The 19,346-nt window shown below is 45.9% G+C and overlaps 2 pseudogenes; both read left to right on the top strand.

Annotated features, from left to right (window-relative positions):
• Positions 1–2,191: 2,191 nt before the first annotated feature.
• On the top strand, positions 2,192–2,326 carry LOC144783520 (5.8S ribosomal RNA; annotated as a pseudogene).
• Positions 2,327–2,670: 344 nt separating this feature from the next.
• LOC144783709 (28S ribosomal RNA) lies at positions 2,671–4,144 on the top strand (annotated as a pseudogene).
• Positions 4,145–19,346: the final 15,202 nt, after the last annotated feature.

Here is a 19,346-nt window from a genome sequence, read left to right as displayed (position 1 = left end):
CCTCATCAGGCCGGCACTGTAATGCCTGATGGGCACTCTCAAAGGGGCTCTTTGCCGGAGATCTTTTAAGAAGCCTTCTGATGAAGTGGGGGGTGTGAGGGTTTTTTGTTCATAGTGTGGGTAAAGTGATGTTTTTACAAAACGTTAACTAAAATCGGTTAAGTGATGTTCCTGGTGAAGTAGGTTTATTGCCTCTGTGACCTGTTGAATGACTGATTACCATAATCACAATGCAACTATTGAGGAATCCAGTTGTTGAGTAGTGTCGTTTTCATCATTAGGTCCTGAAGAATCGCAGCCTGTTCTGAGTGGACAGATAAAGGCGAGAAACATGTCAACCATATATTTTTAAATTAGATATTTATGAGGCTTATTAGGACCATTGTATCCTATTTGAACATCACATTTTTTAATTAGCTTAGTGAGCTCAATCAATAAACTTACCCGACCAGGAACATCACTAAACCTATTTTAATTCACTTTTTGTAAAAACATCACTTTACACACAATAAGAACAAAAACCCTCACCCCCCACTTCATCAGACAGCTACTAAAAAGATCTCCGGCAAAGAGCCCCTTCACGTGTTCCCGTAAGGCATTGCAGCGCCAGTCTGACGAGGAGCAAGGCCAATAATAAAGCATGACACCATCCAGGGTGAGTGAGGGTACCGGCTCCTATATGGAGCATTCCCTTCTTACTGGAACACAAAGAAAAAAATCCCCCGTCTCTTTCTCCCTTTGAACTCTCAATGAATTGCACACACCCTTTTTTCATGACCTTATACCTATTTAGGAGCAAAGGTGCTGGACCTGTTCAAAAAAGCTCCTGGTTCCCTTTTTTGCAAAGAGATAAGTGGTGTTCAGCCACATAAGATCAAGCAATAACAGGCCTGTGATGCCCTTGATGTCCGGGCTGCATGTACACTACACTGAACTGATCAGCATGTGCCTACCCTTTGCTGAGAGTTGTGAGTAACACGCTGAACCATGTTCATGATAGGGATTGGTGATTGCAATTATTTACAATGAATGAGAGATTCCCAGTAAGTGAGGGTTATAAGTTCACATTAAGTGCCTGACCTTTCTTCACATCACCTGTTACTACTACTGAGTGGATATGTTAGTAAGGTTTGTGGATCGTCAATGCCAGGTGTGGTAATGGGCTGTGGGAGCATTGGGAAGAGTAAGAGGTAACAAGGTTTCTGTAGATGAACCAGCAGAAGGATCAGAGAGTCCTGAGCAACTGAACTGAACCCTTAGCATGTCTCCTACCAGGTGGAATCCAGGCACAGGTTCCTGTCATCCCCTCACATGCCAGATGGATGAGTGGTCCATTGACTGCTCGGTGCTTTAGTGGGACTAGGTGTGGGGTGCCCTCACCCACAGAGGACCTGACCTGGGTGGGTGGCCCCAGACCTTCTGGGACTGGTACAATGAGACAGAAAGCTCTTTTGAGATGGAACCCATGGTTACTCACCACAACCTGGGAAAAACTGAATTGCAGTGCCTTCCTGGCATGGGGCTGAAGGCCTTTCTGCCTGGGCCCTCCCGTGTCCGATCCTGGCCTGTCTGGGTTTCGAGTGACAGAGGAGTGACTCACTTAGGCAGCAGGCCAGGATGGGTGAGAAAGATCTAGGTCCATGAGGGAACCCCTTTATCCTCTCTGCGGGGAGGCCATTTCCCTCAAATATGGTGCAAAATGCCTCGAGGGGCGGAAGGGAAGCCACCTGGCTGGCTTGGCTTCCATGTGTGCACCCCCAGAGTGCACCTTCCATCAGGATGTGGGTAGCTCATAGCCAGCCAGCATAGCTCGGGCCACTGCCTAAACCATAGATTCTCATTGCTCAGCGGTTGAGCCATGGCTTCCTTCATGTGGCATTCCCTCATTGTCCCGAGGCCCAGGCAGGGATTTGAAGACTCATTAGCTTTTCCTGGGTGACTTGGAGGGCTGACAGAGGAGCTGCCAGCCTCCGCTACTGTGAGAACTGCTCAGCCACCCCCTTCGATGGCAGGATGGGGCTCCAATTCCGAGCGCCTGGAAGTACTCTTTAAATCATGGAGACCAACTCCCAGAGGGGGATCCTGAATGGGTGCTGAGTCATCTCGCTGTGTGGGTGGTGGCGAGGCAGCGCTGCCTGTCTCCCCTCTCTCCTGCACCAGCAGGTGGGCGAACGTTGAAAAAGTTACCTGTGGCTCTTTGCAGTGGATAACCAAGCTTGAGCGATGATGAAGAACACAGATAGTTGAGAGAACTAGTGTGAATTGCAGAACACATTGATCAGTGACACTTTAAATTCCTCCCGGGGATACACCTGTCTGACGGTCACTTGAACGTCAATCACTCTGGGGCTCTCTCAGGGTGTGGCTGTCGCAGCGGGCTCCTCTCCCTTCATCCCCACCAAGGTCAGATCCTAATTGGCTACTGTAGGACACCCCAGCCCTGGCATTGGGGTACTCTGCCAGTGCACTTGGTCTTCGCACCTTGGTGAGTCAGGCAGATGATCGGTCTGTTACTGGCATGAAAAATCTGGGTACCTGGCTGTGTGCTATGCTTGGCTGTTGTAATGTCCCCAACTGTCTATGTGTGCTTCCTCAGGCACCCACTTCTATGGCCAGGGCACGGAAGGCTCCCTGCCTGCCTGGATGTGCCAGCTTCGAAGCTAGCCAACCTGCACCAGGAAGGCAATTTGAAAAGAACTTTAAAAAGAAAGTTCAAGAGGCTGCAAAATCATCCGGATGTAAACATATGGTGCCCATGCAGTTCGCCCAGGAAGGATGGTGCACTCTACCTATTCCCCTTCACTGGGAGTAGGGCCAGTGCTCTGCCTCAGCTGGTGTCTATCAGCTGATGTAGAATTGGTGTGGAACAGGGAAATCGTACTGTTTAATCAAAAGAATGCATTGTGAAGGCCCAATGTGAGTGTTGAGACAATGGGATTTCTTCCCAGTGCTCTGAAAGTCAAAGTGAAGAAATTCAATGAAGTGCAGGCAAATGGCTGGAATAACTATGTCTCTTTTAATATAGTCAAATGTCTTTTCATCTAATTAGTGACGCACATGAATGGATGAATGAAATTCCTGCTGTCCGCACCTAGTATCTAGCTAAATCACAGCCAATGGAATGGGTGCAGAAGAATTTCCGGGATAAGAATACCCTTTTGAGCTTGACTCTAGTCTGACAGTGTGAGGAGACATGAGAGTTATAGAATAGGTGGCAGGCTCCGGGGCAGCCTGTGAAATACCGTTTCTCTTATTGGTTTTTACTTACTCAGTGAGGAAGAGGGGCCATTCCCATGGGATTATTGCTTCTATCTCCAAGCACCCATCGCCCACCGGGCATGACCGGCTCTGAGTAGTGGCCGGTGGGGACTTTGACTGAGATGGTACGCCTGTCAAATAATAATGCAGGTGTCCCAAGATGAACTCAGGGAAGAGAAACCTCAACTGGAGCAGAAGGGCAAAGTTTGCTTGACTTTCAGTATGTATACACATTGTGAAAGCTGAACCTCAAGATCCTTCTGGCTTTTTGGGCTCAAGCAGGAGGTGTCAGGAAAGTTATCATAGGGATAACTTCCTTGTGGAGGCCAGGTGTTCATAGCGGCGTTACTTTTTGATTCTTTGATGTCAGTTTTTCTTGTCATTGTGAAGCAGAATTCACCAAGCATTAGATTATTTACATACTAATAGTGACCATGAACTGGGTGTAGACCATCATAAGACAGGTTAGTTTGACTCTACCGATGATGTTTTGTTGCAATAGTTATCCTGCTCAATATGAGATGAACTGCAGGTCCAGACATTTGGTATATGTACTTGTCTGAGGAGCCAATGGGGTAAAGCTTTAGGATTATGATTGAACAACTCTAAGTCAGAATCCCACCTAAACCGTAACAGTACCTCAGTGCTGTGGAGCCTCAGTTGGCCTGTGTTATCTGGCCTCTGGTCAAGTGTGTATACTGAGTGCTTGAGATCCGCAGCATGCATTGAATGTGGCTGCCTCCATCACCTTTAGAGCACTGCATGTTCATGCAGCACCCAGTGCTAAATCATTTGTAGAAAACCTGATTCTGGATTAGGGTTTCCTATGTAGCAGAGTAGCTATTTTGCTGTGATCTACTAAAAGTCATCGTCTGAGCCAAGCTTTTGTCTCTATCTGATGGCCTGTAGGAGGGATGTAGCGCTTCCACCACATGCTGTACGGTATGGGGCCTCCATCTACCACCCTGAAGCACCCGGTGCAGGGTCAAGGGCATGCTCCTTTGCAGGTCAGCAGGATGACCAGATGGTCAGATCAGACAACAGTGGAGTCGCCGGGAGGTGAGCTGGAGGGTGACTCTCTGAAAGTCCTCCTGAGCATTGGTTGTAACTTGCATGACCACTCCAGTCATGTCTGCCAAGGGCAAGGGGCACTCTGGTTGCCCAGTTGGCCACGGCCATCAGGTTAGGGACTGGCCTAACAAATGACTATAGGTCCGGCCAGTGAGGCTAACTCTGACGTGTGTCTCTGCCCAGGTTCTGTAAGTTCCCACTTTGTAGTGGTTTAATAGTCCAGGGAAAACCACTTTCAGGGCAGGCTCAAGTGGAGAGTAGGGTGGGCTGGAGGCTTAACCTCCATTGCACCTCAGGCCTGGGCCCTAGGAAGGTTGAAGGCATCAATTCTGGGAACCCTGAGCTGATTGACTGGGGTGACAGTCCCTAACCAGCCCAGGGTGGCTGCAGACTGAGGGTCACTCTCATGACACTTTAAGGTGTGCTGTAGAGAATTGACCTCTGTGAAAGGCCCTATCACTGGGCAGAGCCAACTAACCTGACCAGTGCAGGTTGGAGTCAGGCCAGGGAGGAGTTTGGGGCTCCGGTGGGCTGAACAGTCCCAGTAATCCCCAGTGAGAGGCATGCAAAGCCATGGCTTTCACTTGGGAGGCCTGATTCCCACAGGCCAGGACTCCATTTACCAGGCATGGCCACTTTCCCTACTCGGGGCAGGGTGGTGTTGGACCAAGGAGGAGTCTGAGGCTCTGGCGATCTGAACAGTTCCAGTAATCCTCAATGAGAGGCAGGTGAAGCCATGTCTTTCACCTGGAAGGCCAGGTCCCCACAGGGCGTAAGCCAGCCAGCATGGAGATCCTATTAGCCTGCAAGAGCAGGGTTGCATCACACTGGAGAGGAGACTAGAGACTTCATTGCAAAGTGATCAGCAAGTGTTTCTCTTAGTAGTTCCGAAGGGGACATTGCTTGGTTCTCGATCTCTGAAATTATCCTCAACAGATCCATGGAATGGCAGGATGTCAATGAGTGACTCTTGGAATAGTGGAATTCAGCACCCCTTACATTTTGCATGTAGGGCTGTTTTCATGTTAGAAACATTACCTGATTTGAGGCCCAGAAGTTCAGTTTGGCATCTTAAGCAATGCCAATTCGTCGTCATGCCTTGTGCAGGCTCTCTGGCCCTCAGAGGAGAGAATGTCGTCTTCTTCATAAGCTGCAATGACCTTGCGTTTCTCAGGCAGCCCCTTGCAAAAGGTACAGGGAGAAAAGTATAGGTGTGCAAACCTTTTTAGGGGAGATGTAGGGTCGACATGGACTTAAAGGTGGGATCATTACGTTCTTCCAAGTATGTCTTTAGTGAAGGGAGAGTGGTTAGCAGGGTGTATGATGCTGAAGGTGATGGTGTGCTGGTTGCTCCAAGCAAGAAGAAGGTCAACCTTCATATTGTGCAACGTTGTTGACATTAGCCTGGAGTACAGAGTGTGTAGGTTTCAGATTGATGACGTAATGATGATTGCAAGTTCCTGAACTGTGTTTTATCAACACTGTTCTGTCAAACTACCAGAGTAAAACAGGAGGAAATTCATACAATGTTGCACTCAGCAAAAATAGGCCTACATTTATACATTTCTTCCAATAAAAGCTATGTATGTCTCTTTTATTGTTTGCATACAGCAGTGTTTACAGCTTCTTCAGTTCGGCATTCCAGTTTCATATGTGCTCAAGATACTTGAGTCTGGAAGTGCCTCTTTCCACTAGAAACAGTCCTGCAGAACAATGTTGCAAATTGATTTTGTAAGTGGTACACCAGGAGGCACTTGGCGACAAGCAGTTTAACAAAATCTGCTTAATGGCAATAGTTTTCCATATTTAATATATATATTTTGGTAATACACAAATAAAGTCGCAAAATAGCTACATAACAATGTCACGGAATGCACCTCATAAATTGCCTTTATTCGCATTAACCACGTTATTTTTTGCTTGCTGCATAACATAATAAACCCTGCACATAAAGTGGTTATCTTTGTTAGACAATATTTCCAATGGCTCTCTTAAGTTCTGAACTGTCACTATTCCTCCAGGTTGTTATATGTAATATCCAGGTATGAAATAGTTATTAACTTTTGTCAGTTGCGGTGTATATATTTATGTTTGTGATGTGCCTATATTTTGCATTCACATGCACAACAGTGAGAATATATAACGCATTTAACAAAATTAAAAAATGAACTGCAAACTTCATCCATCATTTTGTGTTCTCTGTACTGACCTTTTTTTCCTTCATCAGTGTACAGTGCAGTACCCTCACTTGGACCATAGGTGGCGCGGACGCTCTGTGTATGAGATACAGCCATTCATCCAAGATGCACATGTTGTTATGAAGAAGTTAGCATATTTCGAATATGTAAACTAAACCTGCGTCAAAAATGCAAAATGGAGACAACTTTTCCCTCAATAATAAAGAATGGCTGGACCCCGGGCCACAGCAGTAATTGCTATTTAGCTTCTTGTACAGTTGTGTTGTGAAACAATTTTATAATAATTATGTTTAACATGGTGTTCATTAGCAGTTCTCGCCCGAGCAGGTGGCGCCCTGCCTTGGAGATGGGCATACCCAACAACTAGCACGTATGCCATAAAGTGAAAGCCACAATGTTTCTAACTGCCAGCGCGACATAGAGGACAAAACAAGTGACATTTACCTGACTGTATTATATTGATTTGTTTTGACGTTTTCTACAGCGTAAGCATACGAGCGTGGACAAATGAACAATTATTACAGACAACATCAGAGGAAACAAGCTTTCAGCAGATAAGGCAACCCTAAAGAATAATCATGACAATGGAATGAGCAAAATGCTGCAAACGACCGGACTGGCCACTCTGGCATTTGCCCAGTGGGTAGCAGGCTAAGGGGCTAATTTCAGAGCCAGAAATGTAAGCCGTTATAGCCCCTTTTAGGACAGAGTCTCCTGCAGTGCATGGCTGGTTTGAACATATTTGATGTGGTAGATTTTGGTTTCCTTTTGGGCTCTGGTTACGTAGAGGGAAGATATAATCTGAACAGCAGGGGCGGGCAACACAATAAAGAGGTGGTGGGGTGGGTGGAGGGGGTGCGGAGGAGCGCGGGTGGGGGTTGATCCACTTTTTTTAAACCACTTACCTGGAGCTGACAGCCTGGGCTCAGCAGGCACTGGGGCAACATCAGACTCTCTGTGCAATCAAGTTTTGTTACGTCAGTGACTTTTAGGAGTGTGGTGGTTAGTAGCTGGGTTTGGTGGCTCAGTGGACTAATACGTCCATTGCAGGGGCCTGGGTTCAACCTCATGGTCACAGGTTCAAATCCCGGCAGGTCCACTCAGCCTTTCATCCATCTGAGGTTGATAAAATGAGTACCAATGAGTTGGGTAAAAATGAGCATCTGTTATTCAGCGCCAAGAGACCTCTGGGTGAACATGAGCTTTACAAATACATATGTTATGTAGTTGTGTTGTCACTATGATTGCCAGCATGACAGAGGCAATGTGTGGTTCAAGCTGCATTGACCTCCTAACGAGAGCCCTGGCACTTATTTATTCTTTACAAATTAAGCACTGACCACTCACCTGTAAATTTCACGGACCATCAGTTATTTATGACTTAAATCTGTTGCCTGTGATTATCCCTTTCACAGATGCCTTTGTCCATCATTATAGATAATTGCAGTGCGCAGTGGCAGACCTGGCACCCATCAGACCTTTGAACAACCACCAAGTGCCCGCTGCTTAGAGGAGAAAAGGGGCATGGATGTAGTGTCCTGCTGGGCATGTTTGAGTGTCTCTGCCGGAACTAGTTTACCAGCCACTCCCTTGAGGTCTGGCCATACACACACCCCACACCCATCCACCACAGGCATCACGAGTCTCATGTGTCTGTTAATTAAATGGCCCGAGTGCACATGCTTGTGGCTAGTTCCATGTACCATGCACACAGTATCTGTGTCCTTATTTATAAAGTATGTTGGCCTAGGGCAGGGCCGCCCACAGCTGCTACTCTGCAACAAGCATTGGCGTCTGCACCATGATCAACAGCTTTTTTCTGCTGCAAGGCCAGCATTCAAACGAAAGGAAACTATAAACCGAATTAAGGTGAGGGTGGGGGTGGGGGTCAGAGTAGGGCTCAAATGAGCAAGATACATGAAACTGTTTGGACATTCATCTAAATACAATACAAACAGCTTACATGGAAAGTAAATATGTTAAATGAATCTCTCGGAAATGCATTCTACTACTATTAGGGGCAGACTTAGAGTTTGGCCGAGATAATACTCCATTGTAATGGCAGAGGAGTACATTCTTCAGCGAACTTAAGGTCATTTAGTGATGGGCGGAGCTTTATTATGTTGACAGCGGCTACTACTACGTCTCTGTCCCTGACATAAACCTGCAAGGGCCTCAAAGAGTAGGTGCTTTGTGTCTGCCTACCCGATTTAGTGTGGGCGAACATGTGGCCAGTTTTCACAGTCTGTCACTGCCATATAATATGTAGCGGTGCAGGCAATACAATCCCCTTCATTATGGATGAAAGCTCCCATGGTGAGGGGGGATCTGCGTGTTTTTTATTTTCCAAAACAAAATCCCACATTGGGTTTTGTTTTGGAAAAGAAAATGTTTTTTACGCGTGTGGTCTGTCAAACTTACAATGCATTGACAGGAGCCGTTATGATGGGGGTTCCTGCTAATGTCGGAGATGTTTGCCGGGCAGGCAGACATCTCAGATTTTGACAGACAGGGATTCATTCAGGGGGAAAAAAGGACATATGTACACGGAAATGGTACAGTGCAGTACTGCTGCATATTTCGCACCACCGCTCCATTTCCAAAACACTGGGATGCACCGCATTTATAAGAATGCAGTGCACCCCACTGTTTTCCCCAGTGCTGTCTCTAAAAATAGCTGCCTAGCGCCAACTCAGACACTCTAGCGCCATAGTGCAAGGTTGCCTGTATTGGAGGGATGATTGTTTATGTTCAGGAAGTGACACCTTCATGCACAAAAACAATCATTAATGGCGTTTTGCTGTTTCTATGTGTGCTGCAGATTGCAACACACATAGAAAAAGAAAAAGCAAGGAGAAATAAAAGTATTTTTCTTTGTTGCACCAATCTAGCGCCTGCTTTGGCAGGCTTTGGCGCAGCCTCAGCTTTACAGATCAACATCAACACCCAGTGCACGCCCCTTTCATGCAGATACCTACCTGAAAGGGTACCATATTTATAAAGGGGCGTTAAGCCATAAAAAGTGGCTTATCACCACTTTGTAAATATGGAGGCTGGCATTGTGCCACCAAACATCAGTAAAAGTGACGCTCCGGTGGTGCAATCCCCTCTACAGATGCCCCAAAGCACTTTACTCTGTTGCCCTGATGGAGTCTACACCCATCAGCCAAACTGTAAATCTGGCTACTATTTGGTTAATGCAATCACTTCAGATGTTTCTGTGTTAAACCCGAGGGTCACTGATTGAAATCCTGCTTGGTGCACTGATGAATAAAGACTTGAACATGGTGCTATTAAGGATCAATATGTGACAAAAACCACGGGAATGTGCACAAAACTTTCTCTCCCTCTTCCTCATCTTCTCTCTCTCCTCTGTTTCACAAACAGTCTTCTCGTGCCCTTCTAGCACTTTCGTTCACTTTCTCTCTGTTGGAAGATGCTGTCCATCCCTCAGTCCCAGGTGGTAGGTGTAGCTGGAACAACCTCTTGTGATGCTAAAGTGTCCTCTTGTCCATCAGCCACTTTGCTCTCACACTCCTCTGTGCACATCTTATCTTGGACATATACACATATTGGATATAAAAACGAGGTGCTCTTTTGTTTTTGTTTTCTAGAGTTTTATATAGTACAAACTCGTCGCGAAGATATCAGGTTTCGGAGTGTTTTACATGAGCACCAGTTTCATTACACATGGACACATTAATTTTTGTTAGGCACAGGGAGATTAAGTGATTTGCCAAGAATCACAGGACCTTGAGCGTCGTTGCCAAGACTCGCACCTGGTTCCCCAGCTTCGAGGTCGACCGCTCTAGCCGTAAGGCCACATCCTCTGTGCTAATACTAAGTTTCAGCCTTCCACCTGGAAGGCTGAGCATGATTGTGTGTGTATTTTAATGCCAAAGGGAAGGGCCAACAGGTTTAAGTCTTCCAGCACACTCACAAGTATACAATCAAACCTGCACTCTCACACCAAGCAGTCGCAGCCCGTGCAGGTAAGAGCGGTGGGGCCGGGTGGGAGGTATTGCAACATACAACCATAAGGGAAAATTAAATAAATAATTAAATTTCCCTAGGGGTCGTATGTCGAAATCCCCCCCACCGGGCCCCACTGCTCTTACCTGCACGAACCGCGGCTGACACCAAGCACACTCTCACAGTGACAGTGAGAGACACTCTGGATGTGAGTGCTTTAAATGTTGCATATTGTGCTGAGCACTCACACACTCAGCAATGTCACACAAGGTACCATTACAGCAACAGCATGTTCGACCATACACTACTTTCAGACCATTAGAGCGCTCTGGCACCTAACACTCTTGCCACACCTACAACACATGCCCTTTCCTGCACTCAACAAGCTCAAAACAACTGCACTTTACCAACACCATCAATCTCTTGCAACGACCACGCTCAAAACACGTGAACACTCTGCCTCACAACTTTTCTTGGGAGCAAAGAATGTGTTACTCTGTCAACTATGATTAATAAAATTAAAGCTAGTAGTGCTAATGCCTTTCATTCATGGTATGAGGGTGAAATTGTGACAACTGTCCCTGATGTCGACTGCTAAGTTCTGCTTGGAGTGTGTATTTTTGCTTGTTTTTTCATTGTTAAATAAGGCAAGCTATATGTCAATATTAGCTCAATACTCCTATGTCATATACAAAACAAAAACATAAACCTACTTTGATTTGTACTTCAGTTGGATGTCGAAATTAGAATAGTGCAGCCTACTTAGATGTGTCCAGAAAATTGCCGCTTCTGAATTTGTGTCCTCAGTTTTGTCCTTCTGTCCTGAATTTTTACACTAACTTTTCAAAATGTGCCTTCTTGACAGACAGTGACCCTAGGTGTAATGCAGAGAGGATGGAGAAGATGCTATCATATTTTTTCAATATGGATAGTAGTCTGGCTGTGGCATGGAAGACAGCTTTCAATGGACTGAGTGAGAATTGTGGCAGGAATGCGTTGCCGAATTGCAGTTTCAATGCTATCAGTGCGTGTGCAGCAGATTTGAGCTGAGCTAGTGCCACAATATGTTTCATTTTCTTTAGCACCTGCAGCTGGAAGTTCGGATCTGTTGAAATTCTATTTATGTGAGGAACCCTGGAGAGTGAAATTTCAGAGTGAACCTTAAAGAATTTGAAGATGGAGCGAGATCAAAGAAATCTGCTCACATTAGATCCTTTCGGCGTTCAGAATCAAAGCAGTTTTTTAAAGTAGATGAGAACATAATAAACTCTTAAGGTTGAGTTCTCTATAGTTGCTTGCTGTCCATGTATGCATCTTGGTAAGGACTGAGGGCTTATTTATCATTTCGGACACGTTGCAATAGAATGAATTTTGCCATGTTGCCATGGATACACCATATTTATCAAACAGCACACAATTTTACAGGTTTCCGAGATGCATCACGCATTGTGATGCAAAATAGTTGATTTATGGCGCAAAGTGTCATAATGCAACGACTACCTATGTGAAGCAAAGTTGAATTGCCTGACGTAAAACACCTTAGGTGCCACAAATCAGCATTGTATCATGCAGGAGGGCATTGCATTCTGGGAACACTTGAAAAGAGTAAAATGCTCAAAGCAATTCCCACTTCCAAACACCCGCAATGTCTACAACCATGGAAGGAGCCTCAGAAAGCCAGGAGGGCAACAACCCTAACCCAGAAGAACTGCCAACAACATAGGGGAAGAGGAAGTCAAACTTCTCAGAGGATGAAAATCAAATATTGATCAATGAGGTGAACACGAATGAACATCTTTTACATGTCACCTCCAATTTGCCATTAGCAAAGAAGGATGTGATATGGCAATCTATAGTGGACAAGATGAACTGCGTTTCTCCAACAAGAAAAACAGGAGTGGAGTGTAAGAAGAGGTGGTGCAATGCACAACACAGTGCAAAAGAAAAAACTACCCAATAACCTAATCCAGCCAAGAGGACTGGAGAAAGACCTGATGGTCAGAAGGATTTGAACCCATTAGAGGAGCAAGTGGCATCCCTTATTGCAACAGTTGGTAGCCGGAGTGGAACAGTACTGCCATAGAGGACCAGCAATCAGTACAAGGTGTGTAATGTCATAGAGAAGTGTGCAAGGACAGTATTATCAATTATCAATTGAGGGGCAGATAATTAGAAGTTCCACTGGACTGCTGGGACAACAACCCAGGGTGCAAATATATACAAATAGCATGCAAGACAGTGTGGCAAGTCATCTTGCTGCAGTGCACTGCGTGAAAGGTAGAGGGCAGGAATGTGGGGTATTTCACATCCTAGAGCGCATTCTTACTGTCTGCATGCACTGGTGCACATACTGCTGCCTAGTGACAAAGAAGGCACCCTGCACCATGGTGCAAGGGTGCAGGTGTAGTATGCAGGCTTTTGTTTTGAGGAAGGGACACCTTTCTTCACAAAAACAATCCCAAGAGGCATTTTTGCTCTTTAAAATGTGCGCTGCACATTCTTTGCTATGGCTTGGCGAGAGCATCACTCCCACCAAACCATAGCAAACCTGCTTTGCTTTCTGCAAGCGAGAGCAGAAAATGCTTCTGGATGTTGAAAGCAGAGCAGTGCCTGTTTCCCCAAGGCACATTCATCATTGAATCAAAAAAAGAATGCCAGGGAGGTTTTAGTTCTCACCCGCAGCCCCAGGGACTGCCACCTCCCCGGATCAGCAAGAATTTGCTGGGGAGTCACCAGGCTCTTCTGCTGCCCTGGGAACCACCAACTCCCTGGGACACTGTTCCATACACATGTGGGGGTCCATTTGGCCCCCCACTGCTATGGGGACCCCACCTCCCCGGGGCACATAATTTAAATAATTTAAAAAAAAAGAATGCCGGAGAGGCCCTACAGCCTCTGCAGCAGCCCCAGGGACCGCATCCTCCCCGGCGCTAAAATAAATATGAATGCATGGGGGCTCTGGCCCCCCCACGCAGCTATGGGGACCGCCAGCTCCCGGGCCACAAATACAGCAATGAAGGGGGTCAATTGTGAAACTCTGGCCCGGGGCCCACCATCACCCCAGGGATTACTTTACAAAGGAGGGGGGCCCCTCATAGAGCCCTACATGGTCCTGCGGAAAGCCACCTCCAGGGCCGGCTCCAGAAATTCCCTGGGGTACCCACCCCCGGCATATTGCAGTTTTCTATGGCTTTGCGAGAGGACTACTCCCACCAAACCATAGCAAACCTGCTTTGTTTTCAGCAAGCGAGAGCAGAATATGCTCTTGCTTGCTGAAAGCAGACCAGTGCCTGTTTCCCTGCTGGCTGTGAAGAGAACAGGGAAACAGATATTGCTTTGGGATCCAGGGAGCTGCATGTCATCAGCTCCCTCAATGGGGAGCGAACAGGGACTGCAGGGGTATTTAGGCTCCCCATGGTCCCCAAAGAAGAAGCCTGGCCCAGGTGGATGGGGTCCCTGGGACCAAAAATGGCCTAGGGAGGGGTGCCAATCCCCTCCCATTTTTTAAATTAAATACATTTAAAAAAGGCCAAGCACTGGGGTGTGGGTCCCCAGGGCTCAAAATGGTCTAGGGAAGGAGACGCCACATGCCCACCCTTCGTAAAAAAAGCAAAAGGAGAAAAAAGATGGCAACTCGCTAAAGGCCCTGCCCCCTTTCTCCACCACTCTGCCAATGTGCCTCCTGGCGAACTGTTGGTTGGGGGATGAAATCCCCTTGGCTGCTGAGGTTCCCTAGGGGCCAACAAGAGCTCCTGTTACCTCCAATAAGCCCCACACAGTGGGATTGCTGAGTGGTGGTCGAATGCCATGCCTCCTTTCTCTACCACTATGCAAACACACCTCTTGGCACACTACTGGTTGGAGGATGAGGTCCCCTTGCTTCCTGAGTGCCTCAGGACTAAAGTGGACTTCTTCACCCAAGCAGCAGTGTTCCAGGAGGCGCGTCTCCAGAGTGGTGGGGAATGGGGGGATGGCCTCTGATGACCTATCAGTAATCCAGCTATGTGGGTCACTTTAAATTAACTGTGCTCACCGTCCGGTAGCTTGGCACAGAGCAGGCAGACTTAGCTTAAAAGGAAATGAGTAAAGCATTTGTGCAAAACACTCCCCACACAAAGTAACACAATGAAAACACCACAAAAAAGACTCCACTCAGGTTTACAAAACTAGAGGATATTTTTCTGAGTAACACAAGACCAAAATGACAAAAATCCAATCAGTAGAAGTCAAGTTATTGTATTTTTTCTAAAGAATAAATGCAAAAACAGTGCTTAGAAGTCAAAAGTGATAAAAAGTTACTTAAGGCAGCGAGTCCCCGGGTAAATCCAAAGTTCAGGCCAACAGCGATGGAGGGCAGGCAGGCTATGGGACTCATGCAGGTCCCAATGAAACAGTACCTTGGATGGAGAAAAAGGGACGACGTCGAGAGCACGATGCATCGGTTCTATTTCACCCAGTGATTTCCTGGTTCGGTATCAAGCTCTGTAGAGATAAAGCCATCTACCCGCACAGAACATCGTCATCAGGCCAGGCATGCCGTGGAACTGCTGTTATCGAACTCCCTGTGGATCGGCGTCAAAGGGCATCACATCGGTTCTGAACAAGGCAGTGGTGACAATGCATCTGTTTTGTAGCAAAGGGGGAACTAGCCCTCCTATTACTTCCGTGTATATGTAGCTTAGCCTAACTAGGATTGTGGTCCCTACTTGTACAGGGTGAAACTCTGCCAACTAAAGACTCATGGCCTCATATACAAGCCCATTGCGACACCGGTGTGTCACTTTTTTTGATGCATCGGCAGCGCAATGGGCCTTTCCATATTTACAAGGCCACATTAAGTCACCCTGAGTGACTTTTCATGACCTTGTAAATATGGGCTCCTTTCACGCACTACTCTGCATGAAAGGGGGATTCCATTTGTGTTGCTGTGGGTGTTCCCGCACAACATCAAGGGAGCCTGACACATTCCCAGATTTACAACATTTTGGAAAGCTGGGAATGCGTCAGAATCCTATGCCTCCTCAGTGGTGCAACGAGAACTACTTTTATTTCTCCTCGGTTTTTTCCCTCTATGCATGCTACCTTCTACAGTGCGCGTAAAAAGAGGAAAATGCCATCAATGATTGTTTTTGTGCACAAAGATGTCCCTTCCTGCACAAAAACAATAATCACCGCAACGCAGGCAACCTTGTAACATGACGCAAGGGTGTCGGCGTTGGCGCACAGCTGCTGTTTGTGCACTGGCACAGGGAAGAAGGGCAGGAATGCACATATCTCGTAGCTACCGTGCATTCTAGCCATTTTAATTAGACGTATGGCAGAACAGCAGGAATGAAGGCTTGCTGCGCTTCCGTGCATCAAAATATAGTAAATGAGGCCCCCAATTTCTAACAGTGGGTTATATGCAATTAGAATTTTTCATGATACGGTTAAACAAATTTGAAAATGGAAATTTGTAAACAATATTATCAATAATAATGTTCCTACTTTCAGAATGTTCTCAAAGACACAAGGGTACTTTGGTTGATATGGTCTTGGCTATCACATTTCAACAGTTCACATACAATTGGAAAAAATACTATTCAAAGCATGGTGGAATTATATATGATACAGTCATAAAGTAGATACAACATTTTTTTCATACCATTCATTATATAGGAAAAGCATATTGATTTGGGCACGTTTTACTGAATTTCTAGCAAAATTCAACTTCTTATTGTTAGGAACTCCATTCATAGATGAAGATGGATTTAAGCCACATTAAATGTTGTGCTTGTGTAATTAATTAATTAAATATTTATTTTGATTTACTTGTTAATCCTGTTAATGTATATACTGATGGTCATAGTGAAACATAATGTACTGCTATTTGATTTAATTTCATATTTCATGTTAGAATTTTGTTTATAATACTCCTTTCTTTTATGTTTTCTTACATATTGTAAAGCTAGCATGCTTACTGATATATTTAGGTATTTTGAATCATACAAACATACAAATGCTTCAACTGCTTATTTAGTTCCATATGTTTTTACTTTTCTACTTATTAATATTCATTCATGCTTAACATCTAATAAGCCAAAATACAATTTGTCATTTTTTCTTTTACAGATTCTCTAAACTAAAAAAATACATTTAGAATAACACTGTGGTTTGTCATGTGTAGTAATTTAAAAAGACTTCCAAATGAGATTTACAGTAAGCGACAACTATTGCCGTGCAATTGTCCACCTACTGCATGCAAACGCTAAGTGGTTACATGCTAGTGATTATAGCAGGAGCACACTGAATGTAGAAATACTCACATTTCTTCTTTGTACTCACACTATCAGTAGGGTCCATTGGGATGTAGTTTGAAATTTATGCTCCAGTCCTCTCATAATAAATTAAATGGTAGGTGGTGCACAGCTTTGTGGTCTTCAGACTGGGTGGCGCCTACATAGGGTGGGGCAGGACTGGGCTGGAATTTTCATGTGCAGTGTAAACTGCACGTGAGGCGGCCGATATGTCCAGGGCACTGAGACGGTAGGGCCCTAATTAAAATTGGTAGTTGCGGTCTTCTGCCGCCCGCCTGTGCCTGCCACTAAAGCTGCAGGTGACTATTGAGTGGTTGTAATGTTCTTCTCAATCTCGCTTCAATTCTCTGTGGTGGGGGCTGCTTTAATTCAGGTCCCTGGCCCTTGCGGGCCTGCTTGCATCGGGCCCCTGATAGTACCAGCTCTGTTCTGCAGTCTTACCCTGATGTCATTCAATGATTCTTAAAAAGATTGTTTTAAATACCACTTTTCTTTTCTATATTTTCATTGTGGGTTATATTTGTCTCTAGTGCATTTTGTAGATAAATGGTTGGCAGTGCACGTAGTTGGTGAAGAGGTTATGGGCTGTGGTGAAGATGCATGGAAGTTGCCATAGGGAACGTCCCTCCCACTGTCTTTGGACTCATTAAATAACACATTTTCCCCTCCGTTTGAACCACAGGGCACTTGAGCTAGGATTAGTGCCACTTGCCTATATTACATGGCTATATAAAAGTCACAATATCAGGAGCAGTGGGGATGTCCCCCCTGGAAAAAGTATACGCAGTGAGAACCATCCCTGGTGACTTTGTACACACTCGTGCCCTCTTTAAGCATCATGTGCATCATCATTTCATCTGAGCTACCTAAGAAACATGAAACCCTTCCTCGACATGCCCGACCTAAAAATTGCTATCCAGACACTAGACATTTCCAGACTAGAGTATGGATGCTCCACCTTCGCAGGTCTACCCCAGAGTTTGTTGGCCCCATTGAAAGCCTGCCTCAACGCTGCTACCAGACTCTTAACAGGTTCAAAGAAATTCAACCACATCTCTCCCCACTTGAAAGCTCTAAAATGGCTTCCCCTCGAGGCCAGGATCCAACTTAAGCTGGCTTGCATCACCCACAAGGCCCAAAAAATCATGAGATCCGGAGGAGCCAGAAATTCCCGATCTGCCAGAGACCTTTTGCTCCGACTGGCACGATTGCGGATAACTAAGACCTACAATTGGGCCTTCTCTGGGGGAGCTCTAAGAATTTGGAACTCACTCCCGCCCGCCATCAGAAGATTTCCTTCTCTGGCTCGCTTCAAAAAAGAGCCCAAAATTTTTCTTATGGGAAAATTCCTCCCCTAACGTGGGCATTACATGCACCTCAACGATCCTGTTCCACCCACTATTTCGGCCTTATCCGAGGTCTCTCTGGAAGATACCTACCCACACTGAGATTGTCTTAAATGTTTCCACCTGTTTTTTTCTTTTCCCACAGGTACCGTGGGATCGAAACTGCCTCCTTCTTTGTACATTGTATCTCACTTTTTATCCCAACTGTATCCTCCCCTCCTAAAGGCCTCGATTTACCTTTTTTCCCTTCCTGTAAAGCGCTCTGATACCCGCACGGGTCTGGTTTGTGCGCTATAAAACCCTAAACTAAATAAATAATGTGCAGCATGCATGAGATCGGGTGCCCATTCTGAGCGGAGGCGGCTTGTGCTGAGATGGTCGTGCATTTTAGGAAGTAGTGACAATTGTGTCGAGTGAAGGCTGTCTGCTGATCATGGCGCACGCACTGTGCGGAGGTGGCTTTTGTCCATCTGAATGCAAATGGAATGGAGATGGGGGCCAGGCTTGCGTCTTAAAAAGGATTAGGCACCTTGAGGAAGGTGAGGTACAGGCACTCTGCCAGCCACTCCAGTGTTTGTACTGTGATGCTTGTGCTGGCATTTGTATATAGGTTGCTGTCACGGTGCTGGCTCTGTGGTCCTGTTTAGGCCTTTTTTGATTAGGTGCATGCCTCAGCTTGCATGATTGGTTGCCATGGCCAGTACAGTTTAGACCAAGGGGCGTAGCTGCCATTGGTACAACAGGTGCAGTCGCACCAGGGCCCAGGAGCCTGTGTTCCCTCTGAATACTAATTATTGGTGTATTTTATAATTCAAACAGCATCTGGGATGCCATGTCCTTGTTTGCACTAGGATTCAACACACACTGACTACGCTACTGTTCAGACCACAGCTTGTGTGAGGCAAGCTGCCTTGGTCACATTCGATGTAGCTGAAGCTGTTGATAAAGTGGGTGATGGTTAAAGTGTGGCCTGTGTGGGAAGTATTCTGTTTATTTGTATGGTTCTGAGAGGAGCTCCAAACTTGTTACTCGGACCTAACGCTGCAAAAATGCATGCTTACATCGCAAGTAGGAGAAACGTGGATAGAACTGGGCATTTCTTCGTTTGATACATACCCCACTCGGTCTAAACTTAAATAGGATGTGGCACTGTGTAGCGCGAGAACCAACTAGATGCCCTCACTCCCATACACTAACTAAAGCTG

The sequence above is a fragment of the Lissotriton helveticus genome, chromosome 9 (assembly GCF_964261635.1).
Source record: "Lissotriton helveticus chromosome 9, aLisHel1.1, whole genome shotgun sequence".
Classification (NCBI taxonomy): Eukaryota; Metazoa; Chordata; class Amphibia; order Caudata; family Salamandridae; genus Lissotriton; species Lissotriton helveticus.
Note: the sequence above shows the minus strand (reverse complement) of the source record. Positions and strands in the feature narration are given on the sequence as shown.